The sequence below is a fragment of the Schistocerca gregaria genome, chromosome 1, assembly GCF_023897955.1.
Source record: "Schistocerca gregaria isolate iqSchGreg1 chromosome 1, iqSchGreg1.2, whole genome shotgun sequence".
NCBI lineage: Eukaryota > Metazoa > Arthropoda > Insecta > Orthoptera > Acrididae > Schistocerca > Schistocerca gregaria.
Genome location: NC_064920.1, coordinates 535,169,833 through 535,189,787, shown reverse-complemented (window position 1 = coordinate 535,189,787; position 19,955 = coordinate 535,169,833). Strand labels below are relative to the sequence as shown.

The window sequence follows — 19,955 nt, the reverse complement described above, 5'->3', positions numbered from 1 at the left end:
AGCGTCAACACAGTTCGCAGTAATTTAACAAAACCTATATATGAAGCATGAAGAAATGTTTTAATCAAAGCTGTATAGATCATGAAGGAACTATTGAATTCACAGGATAGTGGCGCATGGGTTACAACCGACCTCTCTGACTGACAATTTTAGGTGTATCGTCTTATCACTCGATTGGTTGGTTCAGGTAATGGAAATCAATAGTACGAAAAGCGGTAAAGTACAGTTGCAGCACTGAGGAGGAAACAAAAACGTCTTTGCAGGGGTATGTGACTAATGATTCTATTCTTGTGACAAATTAAGAGCCCCTGTAGCATGTATACCCATAATATTTCAGTTAATATTTTATGAATTACAAAAATAGTTCCTTGAGAATTATGGAAGGACTAAATATGGAGTACTGTAGGTTTATACCAGTTAATTGTGGAGAAGAATGAATTGAGGGTGGGAACTTTTTTCCAACGACGCTCGATGCCGTCGACATAATATGTGTGCGGTGTAATTACAACTCGTGGCACAGTTACATTTCTGCACAGCCTAGCAGCTGTCTTCACTGCTTGTTAAGCATCCCTGCTGTGGCAAGGGTTAGGCGCATCTTTTACTTTGCTGGACACGGCAGGTCGTGTACGACAGCAGGGGGTGCCGCTGTCAGGATAAAAGTTGATTTTACCGTGAGCTCTGTAGATATTAACTTTTGCATTTCGATAATTTGAGTGCTGAATTTCTTACTTAAGTTCGCCTTGTTTATGGGCTCGGAATTATTAAATTTGATTAACAAATACATTTAAAAACTAGCTGTTACCGTTCACTCATTACTGTGTCTCAGTCTGCTGGAATGGAAGAAAAAGATAAGTGGAAAACACATGTTTCTACACCTCCTCCTGTACCTGTCTCTTCCTCTCTCTCTGTCCATCACCTCCTCCTAGTCATCTCCATCTTCTCCGGCCTCTCTCTCCATCTCCTCCTGCCCCCTACCTATCGATCTCCTCCTTTCCACTTTCTATGTCCATTTTGGCCCATCACTCTCTCCGTCTTCTCTTACTCCCACTGTCTGATCCTGACCCTTGTTTATTATTATGGCAAATTCTGTAGTAGTATCCCAATCGTAGGCTAATAAGCCATTAATACCACTTTCCTGTTTGCTAAAAACATTTCTCGATTATATAAAAAAATTTATGAACTTTATTTAGCAAAACGTTTAAACAAACATACAAACATTTGAATTAAACTGGTAGAGTACTATTCGAGATTTTTGGTAACAGCGTGTTCCTTTCACATATTACATATGTATTTATGTATTGTGTATATTAAAAATATATATCCTAAATCCGTCCGAATGTTCATTAGAGTACTGTATAAAAATATGAAGTAAACTGGTAGAGAAGTTTTAGAGTTTTTTGGGAATAACTTTTCCCCTTCACACTCAACGTATGTATTCATATATATTATATGTTTAAATACAGGTATATAAAACATGTGCGTATTAGAATGCAACATTGTGTCAACATTTCCAAGGGAACGGTGAAGAACATTCGTAGGTTTGTGATTTTGTACAAACGACATGAACTCTTTTGTTAACAACGTATCGTTTTTATTAATCTACATATTTATTTATATAGCGTATGGTGGTCCAGTAGATATATAAATTTAGGCCCGTATTCGAATGCAACGTTGTTTCAAAGTTTCAAACAAATGCGTGGAGAACTTTCGGCGATGGACAATTTTGAACAAACGAACATTATATTTACATCGGTTGTTAAGGATACACGGCCACTTCCACCGTCTCCTGCACCATATAAGCAGCAACACCTGTTACTAAGACCATCCCTTCGGCAGAAACTTGAGTTTGCACGCTCTAAATCGTGGTGTGACAGGAGTGGACGCGTTACGACATCATACGACCTTGAATGCTGTCAGACCATTCGAAAAGTTCCGCTGGCTGCTGGCAGTGCACAGACTCAAGTTTGCCCTCGAAATGTTGGTCGAAAGACGTCGAATATCTGTAGCGCCGGTCGATGGCCGGACATGGTTTCAATTTGCGCCTCAAGACACCCCCTACAACCTCTGTAAGTGCGTCAGTGTCGTTTTATTACACTATATAAGTAGTGCTATTGAGCCTATGTTGAAATAATTCCTGATGACTGTCTGTAATACCAACGCTTTTTTGGTGACGATTGGCACAAAACCGTAACCCGAGGGCCACATCAGGTTAAGGCGAATAAATAATAGCGCGAGCGATGCGAACCAGCTGAAAAACGCAAATTCCTATAGCTGACTACCGAAGATAACTACAGGCCGCCCATACACTATGTTAACTACTTATGTGTGTCCACCTATTTTTTATTGCCCACACTCGTCGAACAAGTGCTCTTGTAAAGACAAGTAGGTATGCAAGTACGCACAGGCAAACTGTGTAGTTTGGATAACGTGTTGCAAGTAACTGGTGACTAATGTGCTTTAGGCGCAACTTCATACAGGGAATGAGTAATGTTTTCAGTCCTTGTCGTCGCCCACTTTAGAGTGGGGTGCGCCCATGGATCGCCAATCAACCATCCTATTTGCAAACGTACCCATTTCTCACTGCCGGTGTTGTCGGACGAAATCGGTACGTGATGTCTTAATTACAACAGGGACTTACCGACGGCGCTCTCTTCTCAGTTTGTGTGTGCACAGCGGAGTGGGAGATTCTGATCCTCAAACATGTTTTACATCCAAACAGTAAATTTCTGACCACGGGTTCCTTAGATTCCGTGTTCCAGCACAGCTATGGAACTCAAGTAAGTTTAAACTTGGTACGTATACGTATATATTACGTGTAAATACACACTCTTTCGGCAAGGCACCTCTTGCACACTCTATAGGCGAAGTGTAACCAACACGTAAGAATAATCGAATATATACAATATTATTCTCTAATGCATAGTAATGCGTCTTGCTTGCTCAAAAATGGATTCGCCCAAGATATATTTATTCTTGAACTTTGAGGGACAACCGGAAATATTATGTAGAGTCGAATGTTTGTTGTTACGTTAATATTACAATTAGCTTCTAACATTTAATTTCATAATTTGTATACCGTATTTACTCACGTGTCTGTACCTTCTCTTATCTCATGTGAAATAACGGGTGTAAATACCAGACAACCAGAGGTAATATGCTAGTGGATAATAAGTAAAGACCCTAGTAAGAAATTAACCAGGTCATACATTATAGAATCTCGCGGTCTCTCGGCTATAAGTCGAAATTACACCCTTTAGCCGCGCGGAGTAGCCGGGCGGTTTGAGGCGTCATGTCATGGACTGCGTGACCACTTCTGCCGGAGGCTCGAGTCCTCCATCGGGCATGAGTGTGTGTGTTGTTCTTAGTTGAAGTTAGTTTAAGTAGTGTGTAAGTCTAGAAACCGATGACGTAAGCAGTTAGGAATTCACACACATTTAGACCCTTTAGAGGTGTATCACATACGCAGCAATGGGTGTTACACTGTAACAGAATAGAAGACCGAAGGAGAGACTACAGAAAAGAATTCTGAATATTACGGAATTTATTTAGACGAGCAAAGAGAACAAAATTTAAATACAGAAGTAGTGCAAAACAGTGAAAACCCACTGTGATGTAAAATCTGTCAATGTTTTACTACTGACCCGTAAAGAGCGCTATAACGCGTGACACTTAAAATTTACCATATTTTCCACTATACACACTTATTGGTTGCGCTTACTGCAATAAGCCATTAGGCTACAGTGCAATAGTGAACGACAAACGTTTGGACAGAGGAAGGGTGATAAGTATCACTACCAACATTTAAGACCTGTCTTCCAAACCAATATCGTTAATGCGCATGACTCAAAGACAATTTACATCACGGTGGAATAATGCACTGTCATTTAGTTAGCAGAGGAAGATGTAGTTACGACAAAGTTACAGGTCACCAGGCGAATCAATATGCTTTTGTGTTGTTATCTTCTGACTGGTTTGGTGTTGTCGTCACCATTTCCTATACTGTGGGAATCTCTTGATCTTACCGTAGCACTTACACCGAACGTCCTACATTATGTGTAGTTTGTGTAATTTTTAACTCTCCGGCCCGTTCTAAGACCATGAAATTTATTTCCATTAGCCATGTAGCATCATCCTGTCTCTCCCAGTTAGTATTTCCAAAATGTTGTATCATTCCGTCACTCCCACTTAGTGTTTCCCACACTCTTTTCACCGTTGGTACTGCAGAGAATATTTATTATGAGTCCACTTGATATCCTTGAAGAAATCCAATTCCTCGTAATGTGTTATGGAGCGACTTTCTAAACCATTTGTCTGTTGAGTGGAAATGTTAACGACTGTGCTGTACATAGGTGCAAAATGTCGCACTCTGGAGCTCGTATCCCCAGGTAGTCACAAATACTACGGAACTGACTGACTACTCCTGGTAACAATGCTACACATTTGGCACTGAAATACAATGCATAGTATCAAACAATAGGTGAGGTATAAAGTGCAGACACGCAGTGATTTGTGCATAGCGCTGAGATATGAAAGTCGGCTTACTAGGATTCGTGAGGTACGTTCCGATCCCTAACTATCGCGATGTAGGCAGCCCGCTATGCATTTGCGAATAGTACACCGTTGCTACACAAATCTCTATACAAAGGTGGAGGTATCTGATTGTTTTCCCTGCGATTCGGCACTCAGAAATATAACGTTGATGTCAGAGACGTAAACAGTTTAATAGAGTAAGAACTACATCGTAAAAGAGATGCTGAAGCTTGCATAGGCCCTACGGAGGAGAAGTATAACCGAACGAGGTGCTTCGTAGATTGTAAGACATTTTTGGTAAGGCACTAAGGTGAAAGCTCACGCAGAAACAGAAGTGTTACTCATACGGCGAAAATTTGCAATTTGCGCTGTGCGTTTTTCCAGACCTCTAGGTATTGCATAGTGTCACGTAAGGCAAATCGAAGTGTTTAAACGGCTTCTGTCGGATATGCGCTCTAGAGGTGTGGCCATTCGAAGCACGCAAGGGAAAAGGACATACTCGGTGAGGAAAAAGTACCTTTTTTGCTGCCCTGTCTCACAACAGTGTCTTGAGTACAGCTTGGCTAGACATGAGGTATCTCAGCACTGCTTTGAGCTGTGCTGTACGTGATCGCTTTTGCCGAGAGGTACAGCGAATTATGAACAGGCCGGCACTGTAAAGGTCCCGATTATTTGGGTTCGACCTAAATATGCGTCAATTGAGGACCAAAGTCCCAATCCACTGAAACACCAAGTTCGGACATAGGTTTCAGGGATACAGTCGTTATTAACATGGAAAGTACGGTACTACATTTTTACTATACACAATCGTGTATAGAAAAGACGCTGCAGGACGTCACATACCGCTGGTAACAGGTGGCATTAAACATTGGCAAGACATATGGGCTCAGAGACACAGAGTGTCAGGCCCATGCTAGATCCAGCACAGTGAACCGCTGTGTAGGCCAAAGGATTAAACTAATGCGGGCGGTTATCTTCCTCCGAATAACAAGTGTATTGACTGACTGGTTTAGCATCACCCTTACAGATTTGTTTGTTTCCGCCTTACGACGCGCAGCAAGAGAGGTTACCTGCGTCTCAGATTAAACTGACTCGTTAGTGGACACTTCTTCACACCTTTGAACTTAATCACGCCAATAATAGCGTTTGACGTCACACGCACGGGCACACAGTTGCCAATGAGCCTCAAAGCGTCATTTCCCTTTCCGATTAGGTATCGTGTAGTGAACATGCATCATCTGCTATCGCATAGCACTGAGCTATGCGATTTCTTCGCTACTGACTATGATGCAAACAGAGTGCAGGTCAACATCATCCCATAAAATGGTACAGAAAGTACGTATAATCAGGAAGAGGGGCCTAATAAGCTATAAAAAAGGGGCCGCACAACACCTGACGTGTTGGAACTTCAAATAAACCAGGGCCGCTTTGGTAATTGCATCTGTGCGTAGATCGCTTCCAGTAGCTGCCCTTACCCTTTGAGAATTTCTACAACGGTAGTTCGTCAACTCTTACGAGTCGCACGGAGTGGACGCGCATATTGAGGCGCCACGTCACGGATTGCGCGACCTACAGTGACCCTACGACATGGAGGCAGCGACATCGGCCTGGCCTACAGATTTGTTTATCAAAAGACCTCATGAAATACTGCAAAACTATTGCGGAAGCATATCGACATGATACAAAATAATCAAAGGGTCTGGCGCACCAAAAATTATTTTCTTTCTTTCTTTCTTGGGGCCTTTATCCCGCTTCAATGGGGGTCAGCCGTGCTACTCTTCATTTGGTAGTGTTAATTGAAGAGGGTGGCTGACGCCCTTTCTGCCGCCACCTCGAACCCCCCCCCCCCTCCCCAATGGAATTAGTGTACTCCAGCTGTCTGCGTCTAGTGTAAGGCATGGAATAGTGTGCACGTTTTTCAAATGTCTGGGAGTCGTATAACCGAGGTGGAACATGTGGTCCAGTCCAGTATTCACCTAGAGGGATGTGGAAAACCGCCTAAAACCGACATCCAGGCTGGCCAGCATACCAGCCCTCATCGCTAATCCGACTGGCGGATTCGATCCGTGGCCAGTGCACCTACCCGAGTCCAGAAAGTAGCGCATTAGCGCTCTCGGCTACCCTGGCGGGTCGTGGACCAAAAATTATATGTAATGTAAATTATGGTACATGTTATTTAAAGCAGCCCGAAGTATAAGTTAGTTTGGAATATAATAAGTTGATTGTGAATTAGCAAAATCTACAAATAAGTCCTTTTACATTGCGCATTCCATTGTTTATTTACGTAACAGATGCAAACTTTTATTTTTCCGCTGTGGTTTGTTATTTTCAATTTAAGCTGGAAGGTGTTGACAGGAATGTCCTCACCCAAAACTCCAATACACGGAAGAGTTCCAAGTGCTTAAAACGCACTTGATTTTATAACGTCATAATGAGTGTACTACTTGTTAGCAGTACTGTGATCCTGAACTATACCAAAACAGTAACGAAAGTAAATAAGAGACAAATATGTTCAAAACTGAACTCAAAATTTGTTGTTCTGACCTACTGGACATTATACACAAAGATAACATGTACCATACAAAATTAATTCTCCCACTGTAGACACACAGCATCTCGGGAGATCGGTATTTCATTATACAGTTGGAAAGTCGACTACTTCACACAGTCGATGTTTGAAGTACGTAGACCAGAAATGTCTTAGCCAGAACATCAGAGGAACAGCTTAGTCATCTGTATCGAAAAAAAGAGAAAACTAAGGTGTTGATATTACAGTACGTTAAAAGTTAGCACAATTTGTTTCCTTTTTCGAAAATAATAACATCCTTTCTGCGTGCAGTTATCTGACTGTATATTATCTGTGTTATTTTATCTGTACGAGTCAATATCAAAGGTTAACTAGTGGTTTCCGACACTGGGTATCTATGGTAGTGGATCGCATATAGGTCAAAGACTGATTCACTGTAAAAGCAATAGAAGAAATAAAACATTCGTTTTGCTTCTTTTCGTGTCGTTGGCACATGACAGGTGAGTAAACTCAAGTCCTGTAGCGCCAAATTTTCAATCGCATCGAGTTGTCTGGTAATATTGCCCAATGTTTCTCTTTACACAGACCTGATCACAACGGTAGATTAACTTAGGTGTATAAAGATCCAATTAAACTCTAATTCTTACCCACACCTAAACGTAAAAGTAGAATGCTGAACTGGAAACATTTGTTGAATGGTGCGATGAGGGCGACATGTGGGAGAAAATTCTTTGTTTTTCAGGAATTTGTTACATGTTGTGAAGGTTCCAGACGTTAAGCAGGTGCAGCCTCGAGAGGATGTCGTACCTAGACGGAGGATGCAACAGCGGGGGAGGCGAGCGCCAAAGGGCGGGACAGCGCTGAGCCTGCAGACGGTGTTGTCGTGCCACGAGATATGATTCAGACTAAGCGCACACAAGTCTTTAAGCATTTGTCCCGTATGCACTCCCGACTGACGTATTATTTCTATTATTACTAATAAGGTTACATGATTTCGCTTGAAGTCCAATTAGCGATCGGATATTACGAGGCTCGGCGACTGTAAATGTTTTTGCAGAATATACGCAAACCAGCTTAGCGCCCGCTGCTTCACTCACGTAAAATGTATGGCCTGCACAGATATTTCTGTTTTTCTTTACTCGAATTTTTATACTGTCTACACATTGCAACATCTTCTAAACTTTTTACGCTAATTAAGGCCATAAAAGAATGGTCTTCTCCGGATGTAATTCTGACCAAAAAGCATTTCTCGTAGCTGGTGTTCAAAGTTTTTGTTAGTCATGCCTTTTGCGCTCTTAAGGTGGTATTTAGAAACTTTCATCCCCTAATACATACACTCCTGGAAATGGAAAAAAGAACACATTGACACCGGTGTGTCAGACCCACCATACTTGCTCCGGACACTGCGAGAGGGCTGTACAAGCAATGATCACACGCACGGCGCAGCGGACACACCAGGAACCACGGTGTTGGCCGTCGAATGGCGCTAGCTGCGCAGCATTTGTGCACCGCCGCCGTCAGTGTCAGCCAGTTTGCCGTGGCATACGGAGCTCCATCGCATTCTTTAACACTGGTAGCATGCCGCGACAGCGTGGACGTGAACCGTATGTGCAGTTGACGGACTTTGAGCGAGGGCGTATAGTGGGCATGCGGGAGGCCGGGTGGATGTACCGCCGAATTGCTCAACACGTGGGGCGTGAGGTCTCCACAGTACATCGATGTTGTCGCCAGTGGTCGGCGGAGGTGCACGTGCCCGTCGACCTGGGACCGGACCGCAGCGATGCACGGATGCACGCCAAGACCGTAGGATCCTACGCAGTGCCGTAGGGGACCGCACCGCCACTTCCCAGCAAATTAGGGACACTGTTGCTCCTGGGGTATCGGCGAGGACCATTCGCAACCGTCTCCCTGAAGCTGGGCTATGGTCCCGCACACCGTTAGGCCGTCTTCCGCTCACGCCCCAACATCGTGCAGCCCGCCTCCAGTGGTGTCGCGACAGGCGTGAATGGAGGGACGAATGGAGACGTGTCGTCTTCAGCGATGAGAGTCGCTTCTGCCTTGGTGCCAATGATGGTGGTATGCGTGTTTGGCGCCGTGCAGGTCAGCGCCACAATCAGGACTGCATACGACCGAGGCACACAGGGCCAACACCCGGCATCATGGTGTGGGGAGCGATCTCCTACACTGGCCGTACACCTCTGGTGATCGTCGAGGGGACACTTAATAGTGCACGGTACATCCAAGTCGTCATCGAACCCATCGTTCTGGCTGGCCGTACACCTCTGGTGATCGTCGAGGGGACACTGAATAGTGCACGGTACATCCAAATCGTCATCGAACCCATCGTTCTGCCATTCCTAGACCGGCAAGGGAACTCGCTGTTTCAACAGGACAATGCACGTCCGCATGTATCCCGTGCCACCCAACGTGCTCTAGAAGGTGTAAGTCAACTACCCTGGCCAGCAAGATCTCCGGATCTGTCCCCCATTGAGCATGTTTGCGACTGGATGAAGCGTCGTCTCACGCGGTCAGCACGTCCAGCACGAACGCTGGTCCAACTGAGGCGCCACGTGGAAATAGCATGGCAAGCCGTTCCACAGGACTACATCCAGCATTTCTACGATCGTCTCCATGGGAGAATAGCAGCCTGCATTGCTGCGAAAAGTGGATATACACTGTACTAGTGACGACATTGTGCATGCTCTGTTGCCTGTGTCTATGTGCCTGTGGTTCTGTCAGTGTGATCATGTGATGTATCTGACCCCAGGAATGTGTCAATAAAGTTTCCCCTTCCTGGGACAATGAATTCACGGTGTTCTTATTTCAATTTCCAGGAGTGTATTTCTTTATGTCTAATTCAAAAGTGAAATACAACTTTTTATACATTTAGATTTTTTTTTGTTTTCTTGAAAACGAAATATTTTCTTAAAATATTCCATCCCCTATTTCACCCCCTTGGGGTTGAATTTCCAAACATAATGAAACACGTATTTTTTTATTTCCAGCAGAGAAGCCTAATGTATATTTTCATTGATTTAACTTTGGAAATTCTCTCATAATGAAATAATTTTATAAAATTTTCATTCCCAATCTCTCTCCCTTTGGGGAGGTTAAATTTCGATAAACACTGAAACGTTTTTTTTTTTCATTTCCATCCAAGCACTCAAATACCAATTTTCAAAGATGTATCTTTAAAATGTTTTAGAAGTTCTTTAATAATGGTTTACTTTAAAAAAGTTTCACATAATATTTTACCCTCCTACTCGCTGAATTTCCAAAAATTCCAACTGTGGAAGTCAAATGGCAATTTTCATAGATGTAGCCTTAAAGTACCTAAGGAGCTCTTCAATAATGATTTATTTTCAAAACAAACTTTGACCCTACAGGAGTTAAGTTCCAAAAATGCCGAAAAAGTTACTTCTTTATTTCTGACAGAGAAACTAGATGACAATCTTCTTAGGTAGAGCTTCAAATTGCCTTTAGAGCAACAAATATGTCAAAAAATATTTCATCCTCTGTTTCACCCTCTTTGGGATGGAGTATTAAAAAATCCTTTCTCAAACGGCGCCTACAGTATAAAATCAACACCCTCGGAAAATTTCAGGTTTCTTTCCTTAGCGGTTTGGGCTGTCAGATGATGAGGCAGTGAGTGAGTTAGTCGGTCGGGACATTGTATTTTATACATAGAGAAGGCTATTTGTGTTCAGTAGTTCAAAGTTTTTCTTTTACGTGCATTGAGCTTATGAATGACTACGTGAAGTTTGTTTTCAATTCAATGCATATCTGAACTTTCTTTTTAATTACGAATTTTTTCTTGATTGTGACGGACTGCTACACATCACCAAAACGCCTTCAGATCGCATATTTTAGGCCTTCAATACTATTTTTGCACTAATTTAGAACACTAGGGAAGAGGTCCCCAAAGACAGTTCAGTGTTTGTACCATGATCGTACTTGCTTTTATAGCCTTCTCATTAGTGTATATACTGTCCTGTTAACTCAAAAACGGTTCAAATGGCTCTGAGCACTATGGGACTTAACATCTATAGTCATCAGTCCCCTAGAACGTAGAACTACTTAAACCTAACTAACGTAAAGACAGCACACACCACCCAGTCATCACGAGGCAGAGAAAATCCCTGACCCCGCCGGTAATGGAACCAGAGAACCCGGGCGTGGGAAGCTAGAACGCTACCGCACGACCACGAGCTGCGGACTCTTGTTAACTGCTGTCATCTGATATCACTACTGAGTGCCCCATAACTGTCCTGTGCAGAATTTACTATACTGAAATTCATCACGCATAACACAATTGTTTACTTTAATTGTTTTTAACGTTCTATCGCTTGATGATGATCTAACACCGAAACCGGTTGATTCTTAAGGGTTTCAATAAAACAGCTGATGGTCCAATATATTCATTATTCATTGTCACTAATTGTTATTTATTTCAGTGAACTGAAATATTGTGATGTATTTGAACATACCGTATCGAAGAACCACATTTTTAGTGACATACATACAAAAAACTGGTTAGGGACGCTAGCCAACAACTCAATTTCTGTGATCGAGGCCAGTAGACTTCCTTAGAATTTTGTGCGATTACGAGATTCGAAAGGCGAATAACAACCGCGTGAGATCAAATGAGAAGCAGCTGTGGCAAATGATGATGCAACACGCAAGCTACCTAATTGATTTCAAAGCGAAATAGGGTTAGCACAGTCACTTACCGGCTTTCTCAGTCATAGGCTCCCAGAGATGATTACCAAAATTCGTTTGCGTTGTAGAGCCAAGAGCCAAAAGTCTTACAGACAGGACTATGGATAAACAAGCAGGCTGACGGGCACTCGATACTTGAGACTTTGGGAAAACAATTCAGGTGAGGCCGTGACTAGGTTAGGTAAGCAGTTGTTAACAGAAGTAACATTGTGCCGAGCCGATACAAAGGAAACACGCAGTTGTCAGAAGCGCACGGCAGCAGGAAAAGCCGGTAAAACGGCTGGCCACTTTACGTAACTTCAGCGATCGCATTCACATAGGAAGCGGAAACCGACCCCAGAGCTATACTGCAATACTTCCTTGTCTGGCATTCCACGCCTTTTCAATGAGAAAAACGTGGAATTGTGTTTACAAAAGTGCTTCAAATGGTTCAAATGGCTCTGAGCACTATGGAACTTAACTTCTGAGGTCATCAGTCCCCTAGAACTTAGAACTACTTAAACCTAACTAACCTAAGGACATCACACAAACATCCATGCCCGTGGCAGGATTCGAACCTGCGATCGTAGCAGTCTCGCTGTTCCAGACTGTAGCACCTAGAACCGCTCGGCCACTCCGGCCGGCAAAAGTGCTTCAGTTCGGCAAATAAGTGTGGTCAATGACCGAGCATTACCATCCCAATACCATAAACAGATACATAGATTTAGCGTGATAAATGTATATACGCGCTGAAAAGTCATGTAGAGTTGCATTAAAATGTCTAGCTAACGTTTAAAACCGTATCTACGTCCGTATTATAAAGGGGCAACAGTCTAAGACCTCCGAGTTTGCAGCAATCAGTACGTCTTTATTAAAGGAGAATCATCGCAAAAAAAAAACGAAGTTAGCTTATGACGTACCTCAAGAAAAAAAAAACGACGTATCTCGAAGGAATTATCCGATGGGACGATGTGTAGATGTGATGTTCATGTACAGACACACATATGATAACAATTTCATAAAAATAGGATCTATAGTTAGCCGGTCGGAGTGGCCGTGCGGTTCTAGGCGCTGCAGTCTGAGCCGAGCGACCGCTCCGGTCGCAGGTTCGAATCCTGCTTCGCGCATGGTTGTGTGTGATGTCCTTAGGTTAGTTAGGTTTAATTAGTTCTAAGTCCTAGGCGACCGATGACCTCAGAAGTTAAGTCGCGTAGTGCTCAGAGCCATTTGAACCATCAATAGTTAAAGAGAAAGAACTTCACAAACTGAGCAAGTCAATAACACGTTGGTCCACCTTTGGCCCTTAGGGAAGCAATTATACGAGCTAGCATTGATTAACAGTGTTGTTGAATGTCCTGAGGGATACCGCACCAAATTCTGTCCAATTGCCGCGTTAGATCGTCAAAAGTGCGGGATGGTTGGAGAGCCCTGCCCATAATGTTTCAAACGTTCTCAATTCTAGAGAGATCCGACGACCTCGCTGGCCAACGCAGGGTTTGACAAACACAAGGACAAGCAGCAGAAACTCTTCCCGTCTGCTGACGAGTATTATCTCGCTGAAATGTAAGCCCAGGATGGCCTGCTTATGGAGGGCAATAAAACGGGGCGTAGTATATCTCCGACGTGCCGCTGTGCTGCAGGAGTGTCGCGGATGACAGCCAAAGAGGCCTGCTACGAAAAGAAATCGCACCACACCATCACACCTGGCTGTCGGGCCATATAGTGGGCGACTGTCGCGTTGGTATCCCTTTATTATCCGGAGGGTCTCTAGACACGTCTTCAGCCTGGAATCTCATTGACTGGAGTAGCATTATGTTCAGTGATAAGTCCCGCTTTACGTCTTGTGGTTGTGCACGTAACTGTACTTATATCAAAACGTATTGCTTTGGTTGCGTAAAAGCGCAGAAGTTGTGCGATCGACTAATTTTTTTACTTATAAAATTCAGTATATTCTCTAAGGTTACAAAATACACAATGAACTAACACTGAATGACGTACGGTTCCAGTCATGTGCAAAATAATAAAATCAACAAACAGCAAAGAGCAGTTGTCGATCCCAGTTTCTTACACAATCATTTATGTTTCTTTGCCTACCAATACAACCAATTCTACCGTTAATACTACCATTTACTACGTCATTTCTGAAGTGTACTAAAACAACGAAACCGTTATTTTCGTAGAGCGCTGTTCTGCTGGGGAGCGATCCCAGTCTACCGATATCTTAGTGAGGGACAGCGATGTTACTCGAGGCGTCATGGTGTGCTGTGCCATGAGGTGTGATTTCAGGCCTCAGCTGGTAGCGACTGAGGGAACTGTTACAGCACAAAGGCACGTCCTCAAGTGTTACCTCTCGTGCTTCTCGTGCTATAGTATTCTGGTACCAGTTTTCAACACGATAATTCTCGTCCGCAGATGGGACGTGTCTCTATAACATGTCTGCGTGATGGTGAAGTACTCTCATAGCCAGCAAGAACTCCATACCTCTCCCCTGTACAACATGTGTGGGACTGGGTCGGACGTCAACTCCGTTACAAAGACTGCATCCAGAATATCAAGGACCAGTTACAACGGTTGTGGGCCTGCTCGCCTCAGGAGAGGATGCAACGGCTTCATCCATGGATGCAGCAGAGGGAGTGCAACGTCATACAGTACTGGCCATTAAAATTTCTACACCAAGATGAAATGCAGATGATAAACGGGTATTCATTGGACAAATATATTATACTAAAACTGGCATGTGATTACATTTTCACGCAATTTCGGTGCACAGATCCTGATAAATCAGGATAACGGCCTTGATACGCTTGGGCATTGAGTCAAACAGACCTTGGATGGCGTGTACAGGTACAGCTGCCCATGCAGCTTCAACACGATACCACAGTTCATCAAGAGTAGTGACTGGCGCATTCTGACGAGCCAGTTGCTCGGCCACCATTGACCAGACGTTTTCAGTTGGTGAGAGATCTGGAGAATGTGCTGGCCAGGGCAACAGTCGAACATTTTCTGTATCCAGAAAGGCCCGTACAGGACCTGCAACATGCGGTCGTGCATTATCCTGCTGAAATGTAGGGTTTCGCAGGGGTCGAATGAAGGCTGGAGCCACGGGTCGTAACACATCTAAAATGTAACGTCCACTTTTCAAGGTGCCGTCAGTGCGAACAAGAGGTGACCGAGACGTGTACCATCACGTCGGGTGATACGCCAGTATGGCGATGACGAATACACGCTTACAATGTGCGTTCACCGCGATGTCGCCAAACACGGATGCGACCATCATGATGCTGTACACAGAACGCAGGCGCTCCTGTCTGTGATGCAGCGCCAAGGGTAACCGCAGCCAGGTCTCCGAGCTGAGTGTCCATGCTGATGCAAACGTTGTCGAACTGTTCGTGCAGATGGTTGTTGTCTTGCAAACGTCCCCATCTGTTGACTCAAGGATCGAGGCGTGGCTACACAATCCGTTACAGCCAAGCGGATAAGATGCCTGCCATCTTGACTGCTAGTGATACGAGGCCGTTGGGATCCAGCAAGGCGTTTCGTATTACCCTCTGGAGCCCACCGATTCCATATTCTGCTAAGTCATTGGATCTCGACCAACGCGAGCAGCAATGTCGCGATACGATAAACCGCAGTCGCGATAGGCTACAATCCGCCCTTTATCAAAGCCGGAAACGTGATGGTACGCATTTCTCCGCCTTAAACGAGGCATCACAACAACGTTTTACCAGGCAACGCCGGTCAAATGCTGTTCGTGTATGAAACTTATGACTAGACTCATACTGCCAAGTTCTTTGGGAATGTGACTCGATTTTGCAAGCACTGCAGTAACATAAGCCTATCCAGCCGTGGAGCTCCATTTCGTCTTCTCCTCCCTTTATGGGTGTTTCACTTTCTTATCAGGCAGGGCAAAAGATTTGAATGGTAACTTCTTAGAAACTAAACATGTAGCACGGCAACAAAAATGGAAAACGAACAATCCTCGTTATATTAAAGAAGCAGTTTACTTGAAACGGTTAAGAAAACTTCAAGTGAAAACCGTATGTTGTAGTTGGATGTAACACACGGTTGACTCTTTCACGGAATACAAGGAGCGAGTCTCAAGGAAGCTTTGACTAAATTCTAAATGTAACGTTAACCACTGACGTCGGTAGAACAGAATTCCTCGCGCATATAGTGCTTAAGCAATTGTTATCAAAACGCTATTCGATTTCCTGTTTCGTTCACTGAGCGAACGCTGGAGTTCCTTTTGAACGAATCCACGCTACTAACGGCAAATTCCATGGGATATAGGTACAGATTACAAGTATAAGAATTCTGAGACACTTCAACAGCTGCCACAGCAGATCGTTCTCACCGCTATATTCTGGCCTAAGAATTTATTTAAACACAGCTGCACTATAAGATGTTATCAGGCAGGCAGAATACAATTTTACAAATAGGACTCGGGAGATGGGCGGAATCGAAGCATTGTGATGACTTCAACGAATATTCTTCGAATATTCGGTGAATGCTACGTAAACGTGTGTGTTAATGTGATGACTAATCCTTTTTGTGACGTGTAACCCCTTTAGCTCCCCCTTCTGCCGTTGTTAAGCCTGTGTATCTGACTCACTAGTTCTGACTCAAGCCTGTGACTAATGGTGCTATTTTAAGCTACTCACTCGTACCTAATCACTTGTCTGATAGCGTGGCATTTTTCTCTCCAACGTTGCATTTGTAGAATTTTTGAAAAGTTCCAAACCGACTCGCTTTGAGTTTTCATTGTTCTTTGTTAATGTGTGTTCAGCAACCAGGCAGCGAATACCCAGCACATAAGAAATAAACTCGTACGAAAGGGTGGTGCCCGTATTATGTAATGTATACCAGTTAGGATGTGGAACTGAAGCAGATTTGTTAGCACATTCAGGTTCTGCAAGAAATCAGTGGTGTAATCAGTTGGCACCTTCCACCAGTATTAATCCCTTCGATTCGCGATTGCAGCATCTTAGGAAAGACCTAGTGTAATGAGGTACTAATACTACTCTGGGACCCGACTTTGGGAAGTGTCCGACCAACCCCAAAACGCTTAAAGAAAACCCTGAACTATCTCCTTTCAATAGGACCTAAATGTCGCTCGACCTTTTAACTTTAAATGTTTCTTCCATCTGAATGGGCTGTGCTACTCTTTACATACTATGGCCTCTGCGTTTTACGCACGTGGTTCTTAGAATCTGCAGAGCAGGTTCTCTGAATGTTTATTGCAATAATTCAGACTGGCTAAATTTTAGTGAGCTCCACACACCAGTAGTGAATATTCATAGCTTTCATTAATCAAGCAGTTGTTCTATATGTGATTTTTTTCGTAGAGAATCTATCATGACTTAGAGTCGCGAAAGAGTTTTACAAGCTACAGCCTTCGCAGAGAAGATGAACTTCAGCGCTGTCACAACGATCTTCGGCCGCTAGATGCTACGGGACACTGAACAGTCATACGGACGTACCTTCCCCTTTACTGACCGCTGTGTTATCACCGGTACACTGGCAACTTCTTTCGTAGTTGCTTTACATTAGTAGATAGAAATGGTTATCAGACAACGTATCAAACATTCTTTTCGGCGTGACAATGTATGCTGTGGAGCCAGGTCTCGTACTCATGGACGACAGTTCTCGACCACATAGAACACGGGTGCTTGATGTTTTCTTGGAAACATAAGATACTGCGCACATGACGTGACCCGATCGCTCTCCCGATTTTAATGCCACAGAGCATGTCTGGGATGCAGTAGGAAATCGGGTTGCATAACGCCAGCATCCACCAACCACTCTGCCGGCCGGAGAGGGCGAGCGGTTCTAGGCGCTGCAGTCTGGAACCGCGCGACCGATACGGTCGCAGGTTCGAATCCTTCCTCGGGCATGGATGTGTGTGTTGTCCTTAGGTTAGTTACGTTTAAGTAGTTCTAAGTTCTAGGGGACTGATGGCCTCAGAAGTCAAGTCCCATAGTGCTCAGAGCCATTTGAACCAACCACTCTAGAAGACTATCGAGCAGCTCTGGAAGAAGAATGGGCGTTATTGCCTCAACAGGAGATTGATGACATCATTCACAGCATGGTCTGTCGTTGTCAGGCCTGTACTGCTGCCAGAGGTGGTCACATACCCATACTGAGCACATTAACAAACGGTTTGCTATTAGAGTAGAGACACAAGGAACCGCTCAGTTTCCCTTACTTCACCATTAAACACACACACTTCCTCGCGCGTGCGTTTTTGTAAGCGTCAAAAAGTTACCATGAAATTTTATGGAGTATCGCTTCAAGAAAGTATAGAATCTGCAGATAAAAATTTGTTATCCGTATTTGTTCTGTTTGACCAATGGTTTGTTCTTTATGCAAACGATCTCTGAAAACAGAACACAAAACCACATTGAAGACTTCCCGGTTCTACATCTACATGACTACTCTGCAATTCACATTTAAGTGCTTGGCAGAGGGTTCATCGAACCACAATCATTCTATCTCTGTACTATTCCACACCCGAACAGCGAGCGGGAAAAACGAACACCTAAACCTTTCTGTTCGAGCTCTGATTTCTCTTATTTTATTTTGATGATCATTCCTACCCATGTAGGTTGGGCTCAACAAAATATTTTCGCATTCGGAAGAGAAAGTTGGTGACAGAAATTTCGTAAAAACGTCTCGCCGCGACGAAAAACGTCTATGCTGTAATGAATTCCATCCCAACTCGTGTATCATATCTGCCACACTCTCTCCCCTATAACGTGATAATACAAAACGAGCTGCCCTTTTTTGCACCCTTTCGATGTCCTCCGTCAATCCCACCTGGTAAGGATCCCACACCGCGCAGCAATATTCTAACAGAGGACGAACGAGTGTAGTGTAAGCTGTCTCTTTAGTGGACTTGTTGCATCTACTAAGTGTCCTGCCAATGAAACGCAACCTTTGGCTCGCCTTCCCGACAATATTATCTATGTGGTCCTTCCAACTGAAGTTGTTCGTAATTTTAACATCCAGGTACTTAGTTGAATTGACAGCCTTGAGAATTGTACTATTTATCGAGTAATCGAATTCCAACGGATTTCTTTTGGAACTCATGTGGATCATCTCACACTTATCGTTATTTAGCGTCAACTGCCACCTGACACACCATACAGCAATCTTTTCTAAATAGCTTTGCAACCGATACTGGTCTTCGGATGACCTTACTAGACGGTAAATTACAGCATCATCTGCGAACAGTCTAAGAGAACTGCTCAGATTGTCACCCAGGTCATTTATATAGATCAGGAACAGTAGAGGTCCCAGGACGCTTCCCTGGGGAATACGCTGCAGATACATACAAGGGACAACATGCCAGGTTCTCTTTACGTTTGCCAAGTAGGCCTGTGACAGAAAACTGATGTCACTATTGTAGTCCTGCTGGACAAATCCGGACGAACTACCATGTTTGCAGAGTAACAACTCTCTTTCACTTCGTGCATTTTGCGTGCCATGTGCTTCGTTGAGATTTAGCTCTCCCATAAAATCTGCATATTGTGATCACTTTACTTTTGATTAAAGCTGCTTTATCTACTGACGTGCTGTGAGCGACGGAAAAGTATTGGTGGCTATAAATTTTGGCTTGCGTGGAAAATGGAACATGCTTTTTTGATTCCTTTCACTTGAGGTTTTGTGAAGAATTGTGTGCGTATATTGTAGTACAGTCTACTTAGACACACTCACCTTGGTCAGCCCAATTTGGCAAGTGGCGATTCTTCCATTGAATCTGGTCTAAAATTACCTTTAGCACGACGAGCTTTGTATTCTTTTTGCACCTGTAGTTGATTCGACAGTTGTCGGATGTGACAGTCCAGTGACTGGATGGAACCATGCAGGTCCCACTACTTACAGCCACATACACTGGTGTCCAAAATTAAAGCAACAAACGGAAATTTTGGAATGTTGTGTTTGTTTTACCACAAAACAGTATAAGTAGGTAACAGTAAAGTAGAAACAATGTGCAAAATAAAGAACATTAACAACTGCGACATGCATAACAGTAGACAAAAATGTTGTTAGTTTTTTTTTTTCAACGGATTTGCACACACATTCCGACAACTGGTTAACGTGCTCAGCACAGGGTGTGACCACCATTGTAACATAGACGGGCCATGCTGCGAATGATGTCATCAATCTCATGTTGAAGCAATAACGCCCATTCTTCTTG

At 43.7% G+C, this 19,955-nt stretch overlaps 1 protein-coding gene across 1 annotated transcript in view; it reads right to left on the bottom strand.

Moving 5' to 3' along the window:
• Positions 1-19,955, bottom strand: part of LOC126355265 (lazarillo protein) — a 53,915-nt gene that overhangs the window by 23,018 nt on the left and 10,942 nt on the right. The window lies entirely within an intron of this gene.